Source organism: Oncorhynchus kisutch, linkage group LG11, assembly GCF_002021735.2.
Source record: "Oncorhynchus kisutch isolate 150728-3 linkage group LG11, Okis_V2, whole genome shotgun sequence".
Lineage (NCBI taxonomy): Eukaryota > Metazoa > Chordata > Actinopteri > Salmoniformes > Salmonidae > Oncorhynchus > Oncorhynchus kisutch.
Window position 1 is genome coordinate 31443273 of NC_034184.2, and position 26855 is coordinate 31470127.

Consider the following 26855-nt stretch of genomic DNA (forward strand, 5'->3'; position numbering starts at 1 on the left):
GTTTTCACTTTGTCATTATGAGGTATTGTGTGGATTAATTAGGAAAAAAATAAATTTCACCATTTCACCATGTGGATTAATTAGGAAAAAAATAAATTTCACAATTTTAGAATAAGGCTGTAGCATACATAACAAAATGTGGAAAAAGTCAAGGGGTCTGAATACTTTCCGAATGCACTGTATGTGCACTTGACTTGCCCCAGTGTGTTGTTAATTAGGTCAGATGAGGCTGTGTTCTCTGCTGTCAGTCCTTCTTCCTGTCTTGGTTACCAACTCAACTCACTGTGGACAGGCAAAGCACAGCGGACATCACACAGAGCCCTGGGAAACGCCAATTCCCTCAGTTTAACTCCTTATGTGGGGTTATTTGGGGTCAAGAAATCCTGTCTAGACTGCATCCTGGAACACAAACTGACAAGTTTAAGACATGCTGACAGCACGAGTGGAAGGAGATAGGAATGGTTGGCATTCGGGGGTGAAACAACCTAGAGCTGTTTCACTGTGGAGAAAGTTGATGCACTGATCTAAAGTGACAATGTTAGTCTCTACAGCCATGAGTGGGAGTGGACCCCCATCAGGATATACTGTCTACTTTATGGGGAGAATGGGTTAGTGCTCGGGTTGGGGGGGGGGGGGGGCTTATGCCTGACTCATTCTGCTCCCACAAGACTGTGGAGGGATTTGAGCGCTCTTTGTTTGCCTCAGTGCTTATGCCTCAAATTAGCCAGCCACGCATCTGGGAAAAACCAGCAAGACTCTGAGCTACTACTGTAATGCATGGCATGACTTCTTGCTTCTTCAACAATGCCACCAACTCTCTCAAGAGTTTTAACAATAATTTTTTACCTTGCATTAGCATACATAAACCATGGGTTTTTCCAATGAATGACAAATACTTTTGTGCCTGAGGATGTCAGCTTGTGGACTGGCACTGTAAGCAATGAGAACCATGCACTGCAGAGAGAACCTCAAGCCAAAGGAAAAGAGAAGTTCTGCATAAGAATCAGGAAACCTAACTGTGTTGGTATGTATTCAGCTTGCTAGGGGCCCTTGGGGAACACACAGACGCTGACCAGGCACCACCATGCTGTAGTTAACACCCACCAGCAGGCAGGGGAGAGAATCTACACTGCTCAAAAAAATAAAGGGAACACTTAAACAACACAAGGTAACTCCAGGTAGTGCCTGGTGGTGACCACAGACCACTTCTCAGTTCCTATGCTTCCTGGCTGATGCTTTGGTCACTTTTGAATGCTGGCGGTGCTTTCACTCTTGTGGTAGCATGAGACGGAGTCTACAACCCACACAAGTGGCTCAGGTAGTGCAGCTCATCCAGGATGGCACATGAATGCGAGCTGTGGCAAGAAGGTTTGCTGTGTCTGTCAGCGTAGTGTCCAGAGCATGGAGGCGCTACCAGGAGACAGGCCAGTACATCAGGAGATGTGGAGGAGGCCGTAGGAGGGCAACAACCCAGCAGCAGGACCGCTACCTCCGCCTTTGTGCAAGGAGGAGCAGGAGGAGCACTGCCAGAGCCCTGCAAAATGACCTCCAGCAGGCCACAAATGTGCATGTGTCTGCTCAAACGGTCAGAAACAGACTCCATGAGGGTGGTATGAGGGCCCGACGTCCACAGGTGGGGGTTGTGCTTACAGCCCAACACCGTGCACAACGTTTGGCATTTGCCAGAGAACACCAAGATTGACAAATTCGCCACTGGCGCCCTGTGCTCTTCAGAGATGAAAGCAGGTTCACACTGAGCACATGTGACAGACGTGACAGAGTCTGGAGACGCCGTGGAGAACGATCTGCTGCCTGCAGCATCCTCCAGCATGACCGGTTTGGCGGTGGGTCAGTCATGGTGTGGGGTGGCATTTCTTTGGGGGGCCGCACAGCCCTCCATGTGCTTGCCAGAGGTAGCCTGACTGCCATTAGGTACCGAGATGAGATCCTCAGACCCCTTGTGAGACCATATGCTGGTGCAGTTGGCCCTGGGTTCCTCCTAATGCAAGACAATGCTAGACCAATGCTAGGCTGGAGTGTGACAGCAGTTCCTGCAAAAGGAAGGCATTGATGCTATGGACTGGCCCGCCCGTTCCCCAGACCTGAATCCAATTGAGCACATCTGGGACATCATGTCTCGCTCCATCCACCAACGCCACGTTGCACCACAGACTGTCCAGGAGTTGGCGGATGATTTCGTCCAGGTCTGGGAGGAGATCCCTCAGGAGACCATCCGCCACCTCATCAGGAGCATGCCCAGGCGTGGTAGGGAGGTCATACAGGCACGTGGAGGCCACACACACACTACTGAGCCTCATTTAGACTTGTTTTAAGGACATTACATCAAAGTTGGATCAGCCTGTAGTGTGGTTTTCCACTTTAATAAATTTTGAGTGTGACTCCAAATCCAGACCTCCAAGGGTTGATAAATTTGATTTCCATTGATAATTTTTGTGATTTTTGTAAATAGTTGAATATTTCATTCATTCAGATCTAGGATGCGTTACTTTAGAGTTCCCTTTATTTTTTTGAGCAGTGTATAACCCGAAAGGACCTCTCATTCACGGCTGTCAGATCCACTGTGGGTCCTGATCAAATCGGCCCCTTGAGGCAGAGCCAGTGGCTGCTCTCTGACTATCAGAGACATGGGTAACTGTCAATATTGGAAACACAAACATAAAGTGACTTAATAGGGTGTTGGGCCACCACAAGCTGCTAGAATGCCCCTTGGCATAGATTATACAAGTGTCTGGAACTCATTGGAAGGATGCGACACAATTCTTCCGTGAGAAATTCTATAATTTTGTGTTTTTTTGATGGTGGTGGAAAAACGCCATCTCAGGCACCATTCCAGAATCTCCCATAAGTGTTCAATTGGGTTGCGATCTGGTGACTGAGACTGACATGGCATCTGGTTTACATCGTTTTCATGTTCATCAGACCATTCAGTGACCACCCATGTTCTGTGGATGGGGGCATTGTCATCCACTCCCATCAGTATATAAATTAATCACAATAGATTGAAGGTGATCACTCATAATGGCTGTGTATTTATTGCCATTTACCTTTCCCTCTAAGGTGAGTTGAGTGGACCTAAACCATTCCAGGAAAATGGACCCCACACCATAACAGAGCTGCCAGAACCATAATTTACTCAAGTGTTTCCATTATGTTGGTATTTACCTGTATGCTAAACAACACGTAATGTAGCATCAACATGCTCAACATGGGAAAAATATTTTACTCAATAACACAACTCTGGGTAATTTTTTGTTTCACTGTCTGCTTGGGTGAAATGCCTTGTGTAATTTTGGGAAACAGTGTCTATGTTACGGTTTTCTTCCGTCGAAGGAGAGTCGGACCAAAATTTTCATACATATTTAATAATGATGATGAAAAACAAATAATACAAAAACAACAAACGGAACATGAAAACCTATACAGCCTATCTGGTGACAATAAACACAGGGACAGGGACAGGAACAGAGACAGGAACAATCACCCACGAAACACTGCCTAAATATGGTTCCCAATCAGAGACAACGATAATCACCTGCCTCTGATTGAGAACCGCCTCAGGCAACCATAGACTATGCTAGAAAACCCCACTAAGCCACAATCCCAAAACCTACGAAAAACCCCCATACAAAAACACACCACAAAATAAACCCATGTCACACCCTGGCCTGACCAAATAAAGAAAGAAAACACAAAATACTAAGACCAGGTTGTGACAGTCTATATAGAAAATGTGTTGGTTGGTGTTCTCCATCAAAATAATGACAAATCAGCATGAAAACTGACCTGTGTGACTTTAAAGGCGTAAAGGAGCATGGTATCAATGTCTCACCAATGTCTCAGCCCTATGAGAACAGCTAGCACATAAGAATGCCATATGTGCATCTCCTCCTCCTCCTTACTAAGGACATGGTGAAGAGAAGACTTTATGACCTTCTTCTCTCCGCCTCTGCCCACCTCAGTGCACGGCACCAATGCCAGGCAGATGCCTGTCTCTCCGGCTCTGTGATAGTTAGGCACTCTGCGCTCCACCACCGATCCACTTGTCCCACTTCAGCAGGCTAATTCACATCAAACCTTAGTAAAAGCTAACAACGCAGAGGCTTAACGACCACAAGGGAAAATACCCACAAGGGATCCTATTGACTCTGGGCTACAGTCATAGAGAGTCTCTCTAGCATCAGCTGAGTTGGGAACCTGGCCCACCAAATTGCCCCGGGCTACAGGAAGTGGTTGTGTTTTGATACTGACTAGTCAGCATATCAACCACCCTGACCCAATCAGCATAGGAGGTTTAGGTTCACAGCTCTCTTTCTTTCCACTTTTGCAACAAACTAAGCTGGGCCAACAAACAGGTAGTGATGTTATTCCAATGTTTTATGAAAAAGGCGTTCACGCCTTTGTTTCCCGTGCTGTTCAATTCCCTGTTGAATTCCCTAATCTTACAGGCCCTTGCATCACCTTAAGCACCTGTGGAGGGTGGCCTAATGCCAGCACTGCAAAATAAAAGAGAAGGAGAGGGGGGATGAAGAAAGGGGGAAGGAAGAGAGCGAAGGATAATCCTGTTAGCAAACTAATCACTGTGCCCAGAAACCACACGGGGAGAGTGTCTAGGGATGTCACGCACCTCTGCTACCAGGGAGGAACCTGCCGTGGCAGCAAGCTCAACATTTAAGAACAGCAAGAGGGGACGTTATCAGACAGCAGGATGGGAGTCCATTACACATAATCAGCCAAGACCGTTGAAGAGTGTTTTCCTGACGAGAAGAGTGCAGAGAGCAGGGCTTGACTGCAGGGTTCTGGCTCCAGTGCCAACACACCAGCAAGAGATGCCTTGCCACAGGTGAAGCACTTCTTGTCCTTTGACTTTCAATGATAGCTCTATGTCAAGTCAAACTTAACTGAAATGTACAGAGTATTACATCAGCATGGGCAGGTTAACAGGCAAACTAGTGTGCCCATCAAGGGGATTACAAATAATAGAATAATTGAGTTGTAATTATTTTTTGTTGATCATTAGAGATTTCACTGTGGTAAAGTTCTCTCATTTGTCACCCTATGTGACTGCCTAGAGTTGTTTAAAGGGGAAATAAGCAATTGCTACATCCATTTTTGGACAATTTAATTAAAGATATGTACCCATTGTTTCTTGAAGAATAAAACGTATAAATGTCTCATGGGCTTAGTTCAACTGCCTTGTTTGTAAACAAAGTAAATGTAAACAAACAAAGACTATCGCCTCAAAACATGGCTAAAACTATATATTTTTTAATCATGAATGGTGAGTCCTTGCATCCATAATTCTGTCTATCAACTTGAGTGGTTACATTTCTCCAACCCCATCCCTTAGCGTTTTACCGAAACGGGTGGAGAGGACGCGTTGCTATTGTTTTTACTGCTGATTGTCCCTTTAATTGGAGGGCAGCTAGACAGAGTTTCCTAGAATGAAATAACCTTACATCAGCAGCTCTATAAAAATGGAACTGTACATATCCTATATGGTAAGCCTCTTCCCCTTGGATGATCAACTACTCCTTTGTTCCTACTGTATCCTTTAGAGCTGTGCACACCAAGGACAACCATGGTGGACACCTCAATGGTGTTTACGTTAAACTTAAAAGTTATTCAAAAAGGAGAATATTATTTAAATAAATGAATACATCAAGTATTCTATACAACTATCTTGGGAGCTGTATACAACAGAAGATTGCATTCATATTTCATGCCCTTGCCATATGCTTACCATATATTTCCTATAACACATTTTAGCAAAAATAACACATTATGTCCTTTTGAAGCAATCAATCGTATGTTTCAATACAAAATAAAAAGAGAGACAGTTTAACAAGACAGCTAATGCAAAGGGATATGATTCACACCTGACCACAGAGTCTATTTCCTTCCGTATTCTGATTCCCTATCACTTATGATCTCAGCAGGTGTAATCGGCACTAAAAAGTAGAACCTTGGTTAGTTTAATTGTATTTTATTTCACCTTTATTTAACCAGGTAGGCTAGTTGACAAGTTCTCATTTACAACTGCGACCTGGCCAAGATAAAGCATAGCAGTGTGAACAGACAGCAACACAGAGTTAAACATGGAGTAAACAATAAAAAAGTCAATAACACAGTAGAATTTTTTTAAATATAAAATAAAAGAGTCTATATACATTGTGTGCAAAAGGCATGAGGAGGTAGGTGAATAATTACAATTTAGCAGATTAACACTGGAGTGATAAATGATCAGATGGTCATGTGCAGGTAGAGATACTGGTGTGCAAAAGAGCAGAAAAGTAAATGAATAAAAACAGTATGGGGATGAGGTAGGTAAATTGGGTGGGCTATTTACCGATGGACTATGTACAGCTGCAGCGATCGGTTAGCTGCTCAGATAGCAGATGTTTAAAGTTGGTGAGGGAGATAAAAGTCTCCAACTTAAACGATTTTTGCAATTCATTCCAGTCACAGGCAGCAGAGAACTGGAAGGAAAGGCGGCCAAATGAGGTGTTGGCTTTAGGGATGATCAGTGAGATACACCTGCTGGAGCGCGTACCACGAGTGGGTGTTGCCATCGTGACCAGTGAACTGAGATAAGGCAGAGCTTTACCTAGCATGGACTTGTAGATGACCTGGAGCCAGTGGGTCTGGCGACGAATATGTAGCGAGGGCCAGCCGACTAGAGCATACAGGTCGCAGTGGTGGGTGGTATAAGGTGAGGGTAAGTTTGGCGGCGTGAGTGAAGGAGGCTTTGTTGCGAAATAGAAAGCCGATGCTAGATTTGATTTTGGATTGGAGATGTTTGATCTAAGTCTGGAAGGAGAGTTTACAGTCTAGCCAGACACCTAGGTACTTATAGATGTCCACATATTCTAGGTCGGAACCATCCAGGATGGTGATGTTAGTCGGGCGTGCGGGTGCAGGCAGCGAACGTTTGAAAAGCATGCATTTGGTTTTACTAGCGTTTAAGAGCAGTTGGAGGCCACGGAAGGAGTGTTGTATGGCATTGAAGCTCGTTTGGAGGTTAGATAGCACAGTGTCCAAGGAAGAGCCAGAAGTATACAGAATGGTGTCGTCTGCGTAGAGGTGGATCAGGGAATCACCCGCAGCAAGAGCAACATCATTGATATATATAGAGAAAAGAGTCAGCCCGAGAATTGAACCCTGTGGCACCCCCATAGAGACTGCCAGAGGACCGGACAACATGCCCTCCGATTTGACTCACTGAACTCTGTCTGCAAAGTAGTTGGAGAACCAGGCAAGGCAGTCATTAGAAAAACCGAGGCTACTGAGTCTGCCGATAAGAATATGGTGATTGAGTCGAAAGCCTTGGCCAGGTCGATGAAGACGGCTGCACAGTACGGTCTTTTATCAATGGTGGTTATGATATCGATTAGTACCTTTAGCGTGGCTGAGGTGCACCCGTGACCGGCTCGGAAACCAGATTGCACAGCGGAGAAGGTACGGTGGGATTCGAGATGGTCAGTGATCTGTTTGTTGACTTGGCTTTCGAAGACCTTAGATAGGCAGAGCAGGATGGATATAGGTCTGTAAAAGTTTGGGTCCAGGGTGTCTCCCCCTTTGAAGAGGGGGATGACCGCGGCAGCTTTCCGGTCCTTGGGGATCTCAGCCGATATGAAAGAGAGGTTGAACAGGCTGGTAATAGGGGTTGCGACAATGGCGGCAGATAATTTCAGAGGGTCCAGATTGTCAAGCCCAGCTGATTTGTACGGGTCCAGCTCTTTCAGAACATCTGCTATCTGGATTTGGGTAAAGGAGAAGCTGGGGAGGCTTGGGCGAGTAGCTGCGGGGGGGGGGGGGTGGAGCTGTTGGCCGAGGTTGGAGTAGCCAGGAGGAAGGCATGGCCAGCCTTTGAGAAATGCTTGTGGAAGTTTTCGATTATCATGGATTTATCGGTGGTGATCATGTTACTTAGCCTCAGTGCAGTGGGCAGCTGGGAGGAGGTGCTCTTGTTCTCTATGGACTTTACAGTGTCCCAGAACTTTTTGGAGTTAGAGCTACAGGATGCAAATTTCTGCTTGAAAAAGCTGGCCTTTGCTTTCCTGACTGACTGCGTGTATTGGTTCCTGACTTCCCTGAACAGTTGCATATCGCGGGGACTATTCGATGCTATTGCAGTCCGCCACAGAATGTTTTTGTGCTGGTCGAGGGCAGTCAGGTCTGTAGTGAACCAGGGGCTAAATCTGTTCTTAGTTCTGCATTTTTTGAACGGAGCATGCTTATCTAAGATGGTAAGGAAGTTACTTTTAAAGAATGACCAGGCATCCTCAACTGACGGGATGAGGTCAATATCCTTCCAGGATACCCGGGCCAGGTCGATTAGAAAGGCCTGTAAGCAGAAGTGTTTTGGGGAGCGTTTGACAGTGATTAGGGGTGGTCGTTTGACTGCAGACCCATAGTGGATACAGGCAATGAGGCAGTGATCGCTGAGATCCTGATTGAAGACAGCGGAGATGTATTTGGAGGGCCAGTTGGTCAGGATAACGTCTATGAGGGTGACCTTGTTTACAGATTTAGGGTTGTATCTGGTGGGTTCCTTGATGATTTGTGTGAGATTGAGGGCATCTAGCTTAGATTGTAGGACTGCCGGGGTGTTAAGCATATCCCAGTTTAGGTCACCTAACAGAACAATCTCTGAAGCTAGATGGGGGGCGATCAATTCACAAATGGTGTCCAGGGCACAGCTGGGAGCTAGGGGGGTCGGGTTTTAGAATTAGAAGTTCGAAATGTTTGGGTATGGACCTGGAAAGTATGACATCTCTGCAGTAGACTGCAACTCCTCCCCCTTTGGCAGTTCTATCTTGACGGAAAATGTTATAGTTGGGTATGGAAATCTCAGAATTTTTGGTGGCCTTCCTAAGCCAGGATTCAGACACAGCAAGGACATCGGGGTTGTCAGAGTGTGCTAAAGCAGTGAGTAAAACAAACTTAGGGAGGAGGCTTCTGATGTTGACATGCATGAAACCAAGGCTTTTTCAATCACAGAAGTCAACAAATGAGGGTGCCTGGGGACATGCAGGGCCTGGGTTTACCTCCACATCACCCGTGGAACAGAGGAGGAGTAAAATGAGGTTGCGGCTAAAGGCTATCAAAACTGGTCGTCTAGAGCGTTGGGGACAAAGAATAAAAGGAGCAGATTTCTGGGCGTGGTAGAATATATTGAAGGCATAATGCGCAGACAGGGGTATGGTGGGGTGCGGGTACGGCGGAGGTAAGCCCAGGCACTGGGTGATGATAAGAGAGGTTGTACCTCTGGACATGCTGGTTGTAATGGGCGAGGTCACAAAGGAGGTATCAGAGGTATGAAGAGTGGAACTAGGGGGGTCCATTGTCCATTGTAAACTAAAACAATGATAACTAACCTGAACAACAGTATACAAGGCATATTGACATTTGAGAGAGACATACAGCGAGGCATAAAGTAATCACAGGTGTTGATTGGGAGAGCTAGCTAAAACAACAGGTGAGACAACAACAGCTAATCAGCTAACACAACAACAGCAGGTAAAATGGCGATGACTAGGCAGAAAGGGTCGGATTAACTACACACAGAGCCTGAGTTCGTGGCTGGGGCCGACAGATAAAAAATAAATAAACAGAATGGAGTACCGTGGTTAATGGACAGTCCATTAGGCATCAGCTATGTAGCCAAGTGATCATAGTGTCCAGGGGGCAGCAGTAGATGGAACAGGGGAGCCCCACTACACTAGCGTCACGCCGTTTAAAGTTAGTAGCGTCTGCTCCGACAGAGGCCGGATGAAGACACAGCGGATGGAGTATTCCTCGGCAGACCAGTCGTGGTGGTGTGGCAGGGTGCCGTGTCGACAGAGAATCCAATCCAGATGGCGAAAGAGGTATTGTGGAATTTAGTTTGCTAGCCGGGAGATGTGCCTGGCTCACGGCTAACTGCTGCTAGCTTCGTGGCAGTGGCGTTAGCCACTATATCCAATCGGTAGCAGCGGTGATCCGGTGCCAAGGTCCAGAGTTTACAGCAAGGATCCGGTGGAGTTTTGGGCTCTAGCTGTGTATGAGTGGGGTTCGGGTGAACAGCTGAGTAGGCTGGGAGGTGGGCCTCAGGGAATAGCTTCGGTACTAGGTGCCACAGTGAGTGAAAACTAGCTGTGAGCTAACTAGCTGTGAGCTAACTAGCTAGCTGTGAGCTAACTAGCTAGCTGCGACCTAGCCAGCTTCAAGCTAGCTGTGAAGATCAGAAGTAGTGGTCCAGGGATTTACGGCAGGAATCCGGCGTTGTTGTGGAGAGACGGTCCGATATTGGTAGACAAGCGATATTGGTAGACAGGCGAGTATTGTCCAGGCTAAAAACAGGGCTGGTATCTGTGCAGAAGGTAAAAGCTGCTAACAATGACTAAATAGCTTGTAGCTAATTAGCTGGTTAGCTTCTGGAGATTCTTGAATGTGTTCTAAAATTGAAAATAATAGCGATTCCGTATCACGTTGGGTGAAGCAGGTTACCGGAAGTTATAATCGAATAAAAAAATCGAGAAGAGATTGAAAATAAATTGAAATATATATACAAAAAATACGAAAAAATACAAAAGTACACGAGAGGACAAAACAAACACGTCTTCACTGCTACACCATCTTGGATTTCCATAATTTCCATAATGTGAATGTGTACACCAAAATAGATATGAAATTACATCTCAGCCGGACTGTGTCCTTCTGTCATTATTGACTAGGCTTGAAAATGACTGGAAAAGTTCTCAGATTGCAAGTAAACTAACAGAATTCTTTAAACTTTTAATTTAGAATTTTATATGACATCTATTGGCCATTTTGGGTACTTCAGGTTATCACAGGGGCCTGTAATTATCTCTGGCCCTCTGTGTGGCCTTATCACATGTAGAATATATTAAATATTTAAATAAGATCATTTTAAAATAAAACATTGAATGAAAAAGCTGTAAAACATCCCAAATACAAACATCCCAAATATTCCCCATCAGGAAACTAAAAAGATTTGGCATGTGTCCTCAGATTTGGCATGTGTCCTCAAAAGGTTCTACAGCTGCAACATTGAGTGGTTGCATCACTAACTGGTACGGCAACTGCTCGGCCTCCAACCGCAAGGCACTACAGAGGATAATGCGTACGACCCAGTACATCACTGGGGCTAAGCTGCCTGCCATCCAGGACCTCTGCACCAGGCGTTGTCAGAGGAAGGCCCAAAAAATTGTCAAAGACCACACCCACCCCAGTCATAGACTGTTCTCTCTACTACTGCATGGCAAGCAGTACCGTAGTGCCAAGTCTAGGACCAAAAGGCTTCTCAACAGCTTTTATCCCCAAGCCATAAGTCTCCTTAACAGGTAATCAAATGGCCACCTGGACTATTTGCATTGTGTCACCCCCAACCCCTATTTACACTGCTACTACTCTCTGTTTACCGTATATAATTAGTCACTTTAACTATACATTCATGTACATACTACCTCAATTAGCCCGACTAACCGGTGCCACCGCACATTGGCTACCCAGACATCTTGCATTGTCCCGCCACCCGCCAACCCCTCTTTTACGCTACTGCTACTCTCTGTTTATCACATATGCACAGTCACTTTAACCATACCTACATGTGCATACTACCTCAATCAGCCAGACTAACCGGTGCCTGAATATAGCTTCACTACTGTTATAGCCTCGCTACTGTATAAAGCCTCGCTGCTGTTATTATTCACTGTCTTTTTACAGTTTTTTTATTTCCATATCTATTGTTCACCTAATACCTATTTTGTACTTAAAAATTGCACTGCACTGTTGGTTAGGGTATTTGGCGCACATGACAAATAAACTTTGATTTGTTTTTTGACTTCTGCTTGGATTCCACCTGGCAATCTGTTCACCGTCTGCCCTGGCCTTTATCCCCCTGTCTGGTACAGGTACCCCCGCCACACCTCCAGCACACACGCACTGTTGGGGCGAGTGACTCTGAACTTACAATGGCTAACCCCAAGTCGTTATATTTTTTTCTTGTGTTTTATGCTATTTGCCTCTTGACTCCTACGTGCTTTGTTGACTAAGAATTTGCTTGTTTACCCAACCGTGGGACAGACTGTTTGTTCCCACACTCGGGACTCTGACTCTCTATTGGTTACACAGACTCTTGGCCTCCCTTCCAATTCTAACCACCTCTCACCAGCTTGTATTCATGTTACCTGATGAAATTGCAAAACAATATGAGCTTATTGCCATCTAATGCAGAGTGTGGGTTCACAGCTCCAATCCAGATGTGTTGGTTATTACTGAGACGTGGTTCAGAAAGGGTGTTTTGAACACTGATGTTAACCTTTCTTGTTATAACCTTTTTCTGCAAGAAAAAGGCCTCACTCTCCCCCTATGAGATACCTACTTCAGCCCTCATCCTCCACATACAACACCCGTTCTGCCAGTCACATTCTGTTAAAGGTCCCCAAAGCACACACATCCCTGGGTCGCTCCTCTTTTCAGTTCACTGCAGCTAGCGACTGGAACCAGCTGCAAAAAAACACTCTAACTGGACAATTTTATCTCTTCATTCAAGGACTCAATCATGGACACTCTTACTGACAGTTGTGGCTGCTTTGTGTGATGTATTGTAGTCTCTACCTTCTTGCAGTTTGTGAGGTTATCTGTGCCCAATATTATTTTGCTTCTACCATGTTGTGTTACTACCATGTTGTTGTTGTTGTTGTTGCTACCATGCTGGGTTGTCATGTGTTGCTGCCTTGCTATGTTGTTGTCTTAAGTCTCTCTTTATGTAGTGCTGTGACGTCTCTATTGTCGTGATGTGCGTTTTGTTCTATATTATTATTTTAGATTTTTTTTTAGTCCCAGTCCACGCAGGAGGCCTTTTGATAGGCCGTCACTGTAAATAAGAATTCGTTCTTTACTGACTTGCCTAGTTAAATAAAGGTGAAATAAATAAAATTGGGATAGGGAACAGAGTAGACACTGATTATAGACATGGAGTGTGTTTCACATGATCTCAAATGACAGACAACATTATCTCAGAGCTGTAGTAAGGGGTATTTACAGTGTAAGGGGGCATGACAGATTATGTCCTGTATTTAAGTGCACAGGAAGGGGCATGGGGTGGGGGGAAAATTATGTGAACTGTAGAGATGACATGCTGCAAGGGACAAGAAGGGGGAGGGCAGATAAATCACAAATGAGGATGAATGGTAGGTACAATTATACATGGATGTAATAGGCTACATTAATCTTAGCACTTATACAGGGAAGCCATTGCCTCTATTTCAGGGTCATGGCAGAGCTGACCAATGGCTCTATAGTTTGAAGCCTTTAGTTGATGTGTAGCACGGTGACATTCAGTATGAGAGATGTAGATAACCTGCTGTATGTTGTTTGGCTTCACCCCTAGCTGGTGCAATCATGTCTCATGCAACAACAGCTATTCTTGCAAGAATTGTGGTTAAGATGGAATAGTATTTCCCAGGAGGCAAGGGCCTTTGAGATCCTCAATTGTTTTTATTTAAATTCACAATGCTTGTATGCTACATGTGAATGTTCTTTGACACATTATCTATCGGTGTCCTAACACACATGAGGACTCCTGTAGCCTATATCTTCCATCTGAGAGGCAGTGATTGGGGACACTAACCAGATCGAGAGGGATTTGTAAATCCCATCCCATGCATGGTGGCCAGCTCTTTATCTGTCTCTTCTGGGCCTCAGAGAGATGGAGGTAACTGGGATGTCCCCAATTCACAGAGAGAAAAACAGAGAGATATGTGATTAACCAGACTCTCTCATACAGAAAAGAGAAAGCGAAATGGAAGGAGGGAGTCAGTGGCGTAGCCAGAAATTAATTGGTGGGGGGCATGCAGAACTTTGGGTGAGCTCAATTTTTTTTTTAAATAATAATAATAATTGGAGGGGGAGGGAGAAGCAGCTAACTTCCTGCAATTTTACACATTTTGCCAAGGGGCAAAGATAACAATTTGCAGTTTTGTTATTCTACACATTTTGCCATGAGGCTGAGAGAAAATATTACTGTTTTTAATAAAGCACATTTCCTGCAATTCTATACATTTTGCCATGGGGCAGATAGGAACATGTGCAGTTTTATAACTCATCATGCTATTGTACACATTTTGCCATGAGGCTGAAAGAAAAATCTGAATTTTTAAAGCTGATTAAAACTAAAATATGTGTTGACTGTGATAAAGCCACTGGATTATGAGATATCTTGTTTTCTAAATGAATAAATTAAATAGGCAGTGGCATGGTGCATATAGCCTTAGAAGCAGTGACATACGCTCAGTGGCCAGTTTATTAGGTATACCCATCTAGTACTGGGTCAGGCCCCCCTTTGCTCCAGAACAGTCTGAATTATTCGGGTCGTGGAGACGTTGCTCAGTTGCTATGAATAGACCTAACATGTGCCAGGGAAACATTCCCCACACCATTACACCACTGCCACCAGTCTGTACCGTTTCCCCCAGACAGGACGGGGCCATGGACTCATGCTGCTTATGCCAAATCCTGACTCTTCCAATCAGCATGATGCAATAGGAACCGGAATTCGTCAGACCAGGCAATTTTTTTCCCACTCCTCAATTATCCAGTCTTGGTGATCGAGTGCCCACTGGAGCCACTTCTTGTTTTTAACTGATAGAAGTGGAATCCCGGTGTGGTCGTCACCTGCAATAGACCATCCGTGACAATGACTGACGGGTTGTGCGTTCCAAGAAGGCATTCTGCACACCACTGTTGTACTGCGCTGTTATTTGCCTGTTTGTGACCCGTATGTTAGCTTGCACGATTCTGCCGCTCTCCTTCAACTCCTCATCAACAAGCTGTTTTCACCTACAGGACTGCCGCTGAGTGGATGTTATTTGCTTGTCACAACATTCTTGGTAAACCCTAGCAGTAATGGTGCGTGGGTAAAATCCTTGGGGAAGCCAGAAAAAAAGCTATATTGCAACCTGTGTGTTAATTGTGTTTCTGCTCTACAACCTGTTAGTTGCAATCGTCATAATAAATTCAACCACACCTTTTTCATCACAAATCCGGAGTGCAACCTCTGTCTGTTGAAGTCCACAGTGCATATTGCATGTAACAAACAGTTACATGACCTACAGCATGGTTAGACGACTAAACTAAAACACCATTTCAACATCATCAAATCACCTATGCTTACTCTAATACAGTGACAACTAATAGATACCAAAAACAATTTAGTCAAATAAACGTAAGCTAAATATGGATGTTGACTCACCCTACTTGTTGAGAAGCGCCAATGCCATGCTCCTCTCTTTCATGTTGATGAAAGGTCTATGACTCTGTCATTCAGTATGATTTTATTTTTTTGTTATCCTATGCTACCTGACATAAATGCTTCCTCGCTAGCCTAACTTCATTTCATGGGCAACGTTAGCTACTTAACATTAGCCTTCTACATCTAGCTACATATTGAACTTCCATCCTCTCTTGCCATGGGCACAATGTATGAATTTATGGTTGGATCAGAATTGCCATTATAATATTTGGCCAGTACGGAGAATTAAATAAAACCAGAAGTCCAAATCCTTATTTCCATCTATGACAATTTTAGCTAGCTAGCCACCGAAGGACAAGAACACAATGAGAGGCAACAATTCAAGTTGTTTCTATCAATGACGTATTGCTTTCGATATAATTAAATTAGATTGAAACCAAATCCAAACTGGCTTCCCTTGGCTTCCCTTGATGGTTAGCATGACCATTCACAGTGGAGCTCACTCAGTTTAGCTCAATGCTAATTGACTATTATTTTATACTTTTTTATCAAGGGAGACTAAAAGATCGCTGGCTTCCCTTGCATTCAATATTCAATGTTACGGGTGGGCAACAATGTCATACTCTTTTTGACCAGACAGCCTCAGATAGATAGGCCTATGCATAGAGACAGAGGGGCGCTGTTTCGCTCGCTCTAATGGTTTCTCCGGTGCGATACATTCAGCCTCTTGCGAATTGAAGGGAAATTATGAAACACAGAGAGATGAAAGAGAATAACTATATATATATAGATTTTAGCCCATTCTTCAAGGCAAAACTTTTCCAGCTCTGTGAAGTTGGATGGGTTCCGCTGGTGTACAGCAATCTTTAAGTCATACCACAGATTCTCAATTGGATTGAGGTCTGAGCTTTGACTAGGCCATTCCAAGACATTTAAATTTCCCCTTAAACCACTCCAGTGTTGCTTTAGCAGTATGCTTAGGGTCATTGTCCTGCTGGAAGATGAACCTCCATCCCAGTCTCAAAAAAAAAAAAAAAACATCTCCACAGCATGATGTTGCCACCACCATGCTTCACTGCGGGGATGCTGTTCTCGGGGTGATGAGAGGTGTTGGGTTTGCATCAGACATAATGTTTTCCTTGATGGCCAAAAAGCTTCATTTTTAGTCTCATCTGACCAGAGTACCTTCTTCCATATATTTGGAGCATCTCCCACATGTCTTTTGGCGAACACCAAACATGTTTGCTTATTTTCTTCTGGCCACTCTGCGTTAGGCCCTGCTCTGTGGAGTGTACGGCTTAAAGTGGTCCTATGGAAAGATACAAATTTCTTAACCTTAACCTAGTTGGCTACTGTCAGTGCCGAGTCAATGTGAAAGGGTACAAGGCAATTGAGGTAGCTAGCTATGTCCTGTAAATATACCGTAGGCAGGGGTAATGTGACTAGGCAACAGTATAGATATTAGACAGTAGCAGCAGCATACAGTGCATTCGGAATGTATTTTCCAACATTTTGTTACGTTACAGCATTATTCTAAAATTGATAACATTTTTTTCTTCCCCTTCATCAATCTACACACAATACCCCATAACGACAAGGCAAAATCAGGTTTAGGCATTTTAGAAATATCACATTTACCTAGGTATTCAGACCCCTTACTCAGTACTTTGTTGAAGCACCTTTGTCAGCAATTACAACCACAAGTCTTCTTGAGTATAACGCTACAAGCTTGGCACACCCGTCTTTGGAGAGTTTCTCCCATTCTTCTCTGCTGATACTCTCAAGCTCTGTCAGGTTGGATGGGGAGCGTAGCTGCACAGCTATTTTCAGGTCTCTCCAGAGATCGAATTCAAGTCCGAGCTCTGGCTGGGCTGCTCAAGGACATTCAGCAACTTGTCCCAAAGCCACTCCTGCGTTATCTTGGCTGTGTGCTTACAGTCGTTGTCCTGTTGGAAGGCCAATCTTCGCTTGAGTCTGTGGTCCTGAGCACTCTGGAGCAGGTTTTCATCAAGGCTATAACACATTAGATCTGGTAAAAGATAATACAAAGAAAAAACATTTATTTTCTTTGTACCATTATATTTTTTATGCAAGAGAAAGGCCATAATGTATTATGCCAGCCCAGGCACAGTTTTGATATTGGCCACAGCAGTGTATGTGTAAAGTTTTAGACTGATTCAATGAACCATTGCATTTCTGTTCAAAATTTTGTATCAAGACTGCAAAAATGTGCCTAACTGGTTTATTAGTACATTTTCAAGTTCATAACTGTGAACTCTCCTCAAACAATAGCATGGTATTTTTTCACTGTAATAGCTACTGTATATTGGACAGTGCAGTTAGATTAACAAGAATATAAGCTTTCTGCCAATATCAGACATGTCTATGTGCAGGGAAATGTTCTTGATACTTACAACCTCATGCTAATCACATTAGCCTACGTTAGCTCAAAATGTCCCGCGGTGGACCCATCGATCCTGTAGAGGAATGCAGTTCAAGAAATTGACTTAAGAAAATATTTACTAAATAAACAAAAGTGAGAAAAAAAATATATATATATACCAAAATGTAACACAACAAAATTACATAACAACAACGAGGCTATATACATGGGGTACCGGTACCGAGTCAATGTGGTGGGGGTACAGGTTAGTAGAGGTAATTTGTAAAGTGACTAGGAATAGATAATAAACAGTGAGTAGCAGCAGTGTAAAAACAAGGGGGGTAATGTTAATAGTCTGGATGAACATTTGACTAATTGTTCAGTAGTCTTATGGCTTGGGGTAGAAGCTGTTAAGGAGCCTTTTGGTCCTAGACTTAGCGCTCCAGTACTGCTTGCCGTGCGGTAGCAGAGAGAACTGTTTATGACTTAGGTGACTGGAGTCTTGGACAATTTTTAGGGCCTTCCTTTGACACCACCTACTATATACAGTTGAAGTCAGAAGTTTACATACTCTTAGTTTATAGTAAATAAAACTCGTTTTTCAACCACTCCACACATTCCTTGTTAACAAACTATAGTTTTGGCAAGTCAGTTAGGACGTCTACTTTGTGCATGACAAGTCATGTTTCCAACAATTGGTTACAAACAGATTATTTCACTGTATCACAATTCCAGTGGGTCAGAAGTTTACATACACTAAGTTGACTGTGCCTTTAAACAGATTGGAAAATTCCAGAAATGATGTCATGGCTTTAGAAGCTTCTGATAGGCTAATTGACATCATTTAAGTCAATTGGAGGTGTACCTGTGGATGTATTTCAAGGCGTACCATGAAACTCAGTGCGCCTCTTTGCTTGACATCATGGGAAAATCAAAAGAAATCAGCCAAGACCTCAGAAAAAAATTGTAGACCTTCCCAAGTCTGGATCATCCTTAACCTTAAATTTCCAAAAGCATGAAGGTACCATAATCATCAGTACAAACAATAGTATAAACACCATGGGACCATGCAGCCGTGATACCGCTCAGGAAGGAGATGCGTTCTGCGTTCTGAGATTAACATACTTTGGTCCGAGAAGTGCAAATCAATCCCAGAACAACAGCAAAGGACCTTGTGAGGATGCTGGAGGAAACAAGGTACAAAAGTATCGATTTCCACAGTAAAACGAGTCCTATATCGACATAACCTGAAAGGCCGCTCAGCAAGGAAGAAGCCTCTGCTCCAAAACCGACATAAAAAAGCCAGACTACAGTTAGTAACTGCACATGGGGACAAAGATCTTACTATTTGGAGAAATATCCTCGGGTCTGATGAAACAAAAATGGGTGTGACATGGGTGATGTATGTGTTTGGGTTGTTTACCATCTAGGTGTTTATGTATGTCTATGGTTGCCTGGATTGGTTCTCAATTAGAGGAAGCTGTTTATCATTGTCTCTGATTGGGAACCAAATTTAGGCAGCCATCTTCTTTGGGTATTTGGTGAGTTATTGTCTGTGATGTTGCATGTTTGCACTCAGTTTTGATAGCGGTCACATTCGGCTTGTTATTTTGTTTGTTTAGTGTACTTTGTGTTTTCCGTCTTTCATTAAAAAGATGTATTCACATCACGCTGCGCTTTGGTCTCCTCACTACGACCATCGTGTCACTGGTGCACTTCACAAAATAGATGGCGTCATGAGGGAGGAAAATTAGGTGGATATATTGAGGTGAACTCTCAAGACATCAGTCAGGAAGTTAACGCTTGGAAGAAAATGGGTCTTCCAAATGGACAATGACCCAAGCATACTTCCAAAGTTGTGGCAAAATGGCTTAAAACCTGTTAAGGCTAGGGCAGAATACTGCCCCTGTTGGTGAAATGCGTGCCCATAGTAAACAGAAAAGAAATCTGTAAAAAATTGCTAATATATGCATATAATAAATATTATTGAATAGAAAACACTCTAAAGCTTCTAAAACCATTTAAATTATGTCTGTAAGTAAAGCAGAACTCTCAGGGCATTCATTCTCCGAAACTCTCTCTTGTCATCCAAAAAGTTGGCCCAACTTAGACGTCATCGCCCCCACCCTTCCCAAGCACCTACGGTCCTGGGAACAATTCCTATGCCTTCAGCGCGGTGTCCGCTTTCAATGGGGCTTCTCATTGTGTGAGTGGTGCGCTCACGAGATTAATGACGTACCGAATCCTTTCGGTCGCGCGAGAATACAGGTTACTCTCACGCGCAATCTGCGCCTGTGCTGTCTTTCTTTCAAGATTGACTAAACGATGCGTGTGTTTCTCTTTGTCCTGAGAATTGCGGTGAAGCTATATAGCATGCTAACGCTGTGTTCTGAACCAAGTTTGACAAGTTTAGTCGACATATAATATGTAATTTTGACGTTTTGGTGCGAACTAACTTTACTTTTTGGCTGCATTTCAACCGAAATATGTCGTGTTTGATAACCGAAAGACACAGACTTCAAAACTAAAGCTGTTTTTGGTAAGTATAAACCCTTCCAGGTCTTCTGATGGAAGAACAGCAAAGGTAAGGGAACATTTATGTGTTAAATTTGGGTTTCTGTGGAGGAGCCAACATGCTAATTCCTGAGCGCCGACTCACATTATAGTCTAGTGAACGAAATCTGTAAAGTTAAAAATAAATGTAACACAGCTGTTTTATTAAGAAGAAGTGTATCTTTCTAAGTATATGTAGAACATGTATATTTAGTCAACGTTTATGATGTGTATTTCTGTTATCTGGCAGAGTTACCATAATTTCTCCAGGCATTGTTGTAGCATTTTTTAGCCATGACCTTCTATGTAAACTGTGATTTATGGATATAATTAGCATATTATTGAAAAAAACATAAATGTACTGTATAACATGTCCTATTCCTGTCATCTGATGAAGACTTTCAAAAGGTTAATGAATTATTTTACTTTTAATCCTGCTTTTGTGATTGCATCTATTGTTCTACAAAATGGCTATGTAAATTAGCCTATCTTTGGTGGTGGTTTGACATAAATATGTGCTATGTTTTCGCCGTAAAACATTTTAGAAATCTGACTTGGTGGCTAGATGAACAAGGTGTTTATCTTTCATTTGAGCTATTGGACTTGTTAATGTGTGGAGGTTAAATATTTCTAAGAATATTTTTTGCGTTCTGTGTGCTACTGTGTCAGTTGAGCAGTGGGGGGAGGTGCCCTAGCGGGACGTGTGGTGCCAAGTAGTTTTAAGGACAACAAAGTCAAGGTATTGGAGTGGCCATCACAAAGCCCAGACCTCAATCCTGTAGAAAATTTGTAGGCAGAACTGAAAAAGCGTGTGCGAGCAAGAAGGACCTATAAACCTGACTCAGTTACACCAGCCCTGTCAGGAGGAATGGGCCACAATTCTCCCAAATTATTGTGTGAAGCTTGTGGAAGGCTACCCAAAACGTTTGACCCAAGTTAAACAATTTAAAGGCAATGCTACCAAATACTAATTGAGTGTATGCAATCTTCTGGCTCACTGGGAATGTAATGCAACACATACATAATTCTCTCTGCTATTATTGTGACATTTCACATTCTTAAAATAAAGTGGTGATCCTAACTGACCTAAGACGGGGAACAATTTTTATTAGGATTACATTTCAGGAATTGTGAAACTGAGTTTAAATGTACTTGGCTAAGGTGTATGTAAACCTCCGACTTCAACTGTAGATCCTGGATGTCAGGAAGTTTTGCCCCAGTGATGTGCAGGGCCATATGCATTACCCTCTGTAGCCCCTTACAGTCAGGTGCTGAGCAGTTACCATACCAGGCGGTGATGCAACCGGTCAGGATACTTTTGATGGTGCAGCTGTAGAACTTTGAGGATCTGGGGACCCATGCCAAATCTTTTCAGTCTCCTGATGGAGCAAAGGTGTTGCTCTACACTCTTCACAACTGTCTTGGTGTGTTTGGACCATGATAGCTCGTTGGGATGTGGACACCAAAGAACTATAAACTCTCAACTGGCTCCACTTCAGCCCCATTGATGTTAATGGGGGCCTGTCCGGCCCTCTTTTTCCTATAGTCCACGATCATCTCCTTTGTCTTGCTCACATTGAGTGAGAGGTTGTTGTCCTGACACCACATTGCCAGGTCTCTGACCTCATCCCTATAGGCTGTCTCATCGTTGGTGTCTCATCGATGGTGTTGATGTGAGCCATGACCAGCCTTTCAAATAATTCATAGCTACCGACTTGAGTGCTGCGGGGGTGTTAATCATTTAGGCAAGTTTCCTTTGCTTTCTTGGGTACAGGGACTATGTTGGTCTGTTTGAAACATGTAGGTATTACAGACTCAATCAGGGAAAGGTTGAAAATGTCAGTGACAACTTGACAGTTGGTCCATGCATGCTTTGAGTACACGTCCTGGTAATCAGTCTGGCCCTGCGGCTTTTTGAATGTTGACCTGTTTAAGAGCGTGATCACACAGTTTTCCGAAACAGCTAGTGCTCTCATGCGTGCTTCAATGTTGCTTGCTTCAAAGTGAGCATGAATGGCATTCAGATCATCTGGTAGGCTCGTGTCACTGGGCACCTCGCTGCTGGGTTTCCCTTTGTAGTCCGTAATATTTTTCAAGCCCTGCCACATCCGACGATCATCAGAGATGGTTTTGTAGGATTCAATCTTAGTCCTATATTGTTGCTTTGCCTGTTTCATGGTATGGCTGAGGGCATAGCTGGATTTCTTATAGGTGTCTGGATTAGTGTCCCACTCCTTGAAAGTGGCAGGTATAGCCTATAGCTCAGTGCAGATGTTGCCTGTAAGCCATGGCTTCTGGTTGGGAAATGTACATGCGGTCACTGTGGGGATGATGTCGTTGATGCACTTATTGAGGAAGCTGGTTACTGAGGTGGTATACTCCTCAATGCCATTGGATGAATCCCAGAACATAGTCCAGTCTGTGCTAGCAAAACAGTCCTTTGGCGTAGCATCCGCATAATCTGACTACTTCCATATTGAGCGAGTCACTGGTATTTCCTGCTTTAGTTTTTGTTTGTAAGCAGGAATCAGGAGGATAGAATTTTGGTCAGATTTTCCAAATTGATGGTGAGGGAGTGCTTTGTATGCATCTCTGTGTGTGGAGTAAAGGTGGTCTAGAGTTTTTTTCCCCCTCTGGTTGCACAGGTGACATGCTGGTAGAAATTAGGGCAAACGGATTTAGGTTTGCCTACATGAAAGTCCCCGGCCACTAGGAGTGCCGCTTCTGGATGAGCATTTTCTAGCTTGCTTATGGCCTTATACAGCTCGTTGAGTGCGGTCTTAGTGCCAGCATCGGTTTGTGGTGGTAAATAGACAGCTACGAATAAAATAGATGAGAACCATCTTGGTAGATAGTGTGGTCTGCAGTTTGTCATGAGGTTTTCTAACTCGTCTTACCAGATGTAGCTGCTCTGTCCTGCCCATGCACAGAGAAGCCAGTCAGCTCTATATTATCTGTGTCGTCGTTCAGCCAAACATAAGATATTACAGTTTTTAATGTCCCGTTGGTAGGTATAGTCTTAATCGTAGATCGTCTAGTTTGTTTTCCAATGATTGCACGTTGGCCAATAATATGGAGGGAAGTGGTGGTTTACCTACTTGGCAAATTCTTACATGGCACCCCGCCCTCCTCCCCCTTTTCCTCCGTCTTTTCTTCACGCTGATGACGGGGATTTGGGCCTTGCCTTGACAAAGCAGTATATCCTTCGCATGGGACTCATACATTTTGTTTTCATCCAGTTTGAGTTAAGTAATCGCTGTTCTGATGTCCAGAAGCTCTTTTCAGTCATAAGAGACGATAGCAGCAACATTATGTAAAAAAATGAGTCACAAACAATACGAAGAAAACAAACAAAATAGCAGTTTGTTAGGAGCCTGTAAAATGGCAGCCATCCCCTCCGGCAACCATTATCAGATCGCAATGACTTTGATAGACATTTCAATTGTTTTTTTGACGGTATATTATACAGAAGATTTATGGAGAATTGCTGTGGGAGTGCTATTTATATCCCGTCTACTACTGACCATTCATCCATACTGTGTGTCCCCCATCATTGCAGCTTTGGAAATAAATTATCTATCCATCCATTGCTCCTTCCTGTGTTGATTTACTGACATGAGGGACAGGACCAGGACGGTCACATTACATCATGTGCTTTCTGTCCTGTTTCCTTCAGAGGGAAGAACTAGGCAGTTACACCAGCAAATGGATACACAAATTGGAGGAAACGGGCACAGTGGGGTAAGTTACATAATCATAGTTTGTCTCTCAAGTAATGTAAGGTACGTTATTCAACTGAGAATAGTGTTGACTAAGCAGAAACGCACTGGGTACGTTTTGACAATATAAAAAAATTATTGCAGGGGGGAAATAGTGCAATTTTAGATCAATGGCTAATACAGTGTTATAAATGTGCTTTCATTGGGTGCTTCAGACATGTCCATGCATCATGAGGGGAAATACCTTTGCTGGCTTTGAAGTGAAGGGAAGGATCAGAATCATACTGCTTCTTATCAAGAAGTCTATTTATTTTCTCCCATATTGTTTTATTCCTTATCTACACTTACCCTGCAGCATTATATTTTAAGTTAAAGCCTAAACCAAAGTTTTAAACTAACTCTGGTACTAGAGAGATAATGTGTGCAGGCTTTTGCTCCAGCCCATCACTAACACACATTCAAAGAATCATGGTCTTAAAGAGCAACTGCCTTTAAAAAGCAATGAATCCCTTTGAAAACAGCCTTTGTGGCATCGATTAGAGTCAGAAACAGCTATTCTAGTGTCAAAATTAACTACAGGGTATAAATAGGATAATTTTGGTCATAAAGTCAGTCTCGTCTTAAACAGAGTTTGGAACATCCGTTCATCACAGCGGATAAATTTAGGTTGGGTTTTGATTTGATGAAGTCCATTTGTCCACTAACATGGGGTGAACAGCTGCGGTGATTGCTCCCTATCCAATAGCATAGACATAGAGACAGACCTGTCCAGCAGCTCCGACTTTGCTAACATATGACAATACGTTGCACATTTTTGAACTTGAGAAATACTGCACCAAACACCTTAGTTAGATGTAAAATTGTATAACTAAAACATCCTCGACAAAAATGAAAAAAGAAAGAAATCTGTAATTAATTTGATCTTAGATTCATTCTGGGGATTTGGAGGAAATTAAATAGGCTTCAGTGTCTACAGTGTCTCATGGGGGACAAATATTATTAACCAAACGAGGAATCGATCAGAAAACACACCTCCAAGACTGAAATCTCGTTTTTTCTAATGAGCAACGGAAAAACATACATGCCAATTAGCGTGTTCAGTGGCTTTTTAAGTCTGGTCTATGATAAGCTGAATCAAGTGTGTTACTGCGGGGCAGGAAAGAAAACCTATACCAAGTTGCTTTCCAAGATCAGTGTTGGATACCCCTGGCCTACACACTATTAACTCTGTAATTTACATCTGACAGCTATGGTAGAAAATTACAAGGTTATGTTTTAATTCGGTTTATGCATCGAATAAGGTTTCTCAGTACTCTCTCATCTGTGTCTGTGTGGACTTGGGCCTCTGGGGCTTGGTGCTGGCAATTGATTTATGATGATTTGGTAATAAAACCTACAGCCTGCATTCCATAGAATGAGTTGGTGTTTGTGTACTATGAGGAGATGTCTTTGGTATGGACAGCTGATAAGAAGAACCTTGTCTTTGGGGCCAACCCCTGGTTTCTATACAATAAGAACAGTCTTCACAGCAAATGCTATATGACTGGGGGGTTACTCCTTTCCTACATACAACATTTCACCTTTAGACCCATTCCACACATCTGTTATTTGTCACGAAGACTCAGGAGGACGTAGGGCTTTTAACAATCTCCATTGCGTGACCGTTAATGCTCCATTATTGCAATAAGTATTAATAAAGTTTGATGGTTTTGAAGAAATCTAAAACTCTCTCTTTTGGTTAGAATAATTCCACGGCACAGCTCATGACCAGAAGCTGAGAAAGAGAAAAGGATCTCTGAAGATTAACCTGGACCGGAAGACTCCACATCTTGGCATTATTTAGGAATAAAACATTACTTTGTTTGAGTGCTTGAGCCAGACCAGAGGTGATGCATTTCCATTTAAGCGTTAACACTGTATTGCCCTTTCCAGAGATCTTCAATATCAAATTAAGTATTTTGTTCTGTAAATAAATGTACTTAGATTTTATTTAGGCAACACCTTTTCCTTCTTTATTTGGGTTGTTGGAGGTATAGATTGTGATTTGTGAAACAGGTTTGTGTCATTTTTGTTATTGTAAAACAATTCAATATTAGTCAACATAATACAATTGTTGGCTTTAAATTTGATTGTGTAGTGTCAATGCATCAAGTACAGTATGCCTATGACTTAAATGTTGTAATATGATTGAAAGAGGTATGAAGTTAAATATTTTCTCCTTTTAAAGACTAGTGTGCATCTACATCGCGTATATGATACTGCTCTACATGTGAACATTTAATTGATTAGTTTTAGACCTGTTTATATGTTTAATTAAAAATGCACTAAGCAGAAATCGCTCCGCCATTTCCTAGTTGCTAAAATTGTAATAGTTCGCCTAATTTTAGATTATGTGACAAAACGAGCAAGAATAGTGTAGAGAATCATTGTACCATCTAAACCGCTGTGAAATATCTTTTCAATAATCAAAAATATTGTATTTTCAGCTATTTGAATCTCTAAGAAGCAAAAACAAGACAAAAACGGGATGCATAGAAATAGCGCACATAGAACAGTTCTACCGCTTCTTAGACTTCTTAGGTTTTCAATGAGAATGTCCTATTCCCCCTCAGGAGACTGAAAATATTTGGCATGGTTCCTCAGATCCTCAAAAGGTTCTACAGCTGCACCATCGAGAGCATCCTGACTGGTTGCATCACTGCCTGGTATGGGAACTGCTCGGCCTCCGACCGCAAGCCACTACAGAGGGTAGTTCATATGGCACAGTACATCACTAGGGCAAAGCTTCCTGCCATCCAGGACCTCTATACCAGGCGGTGTCAGAGGAAGGCCCTAAAAATTGTCAGACTCCAGCCACCCTAGTCATACTGTTCTCTGCGCTACCGCACGGCAAGCGGTGCTGGAGCGCCAAGTCTAGTTCAAA

The 26855-nt window shown here is 43.1% G+C and overlaps 1 long non-coding RNA gene across 1 annotated transcript; it reads left to right on the forward strand.

Moving 5' to 3' along the window:
* Positions 1–4475: 4475 nt before the first annotated feature.
* LOC116376135 (uncharacterized) lies at positions 4476–26344 on the forward strand. The gene is made up of 3 exons (XR_004211519.1): positions 4476–4861; positions 23890–23954; positions 25675–26344. It is a non-coding gene; the product is annotated as an uncharacterized LOC116376135 (long non-coding RNA).
* The last annotated feature ends 511 nt before the right edge of the window (positions 26345–26855 follow it).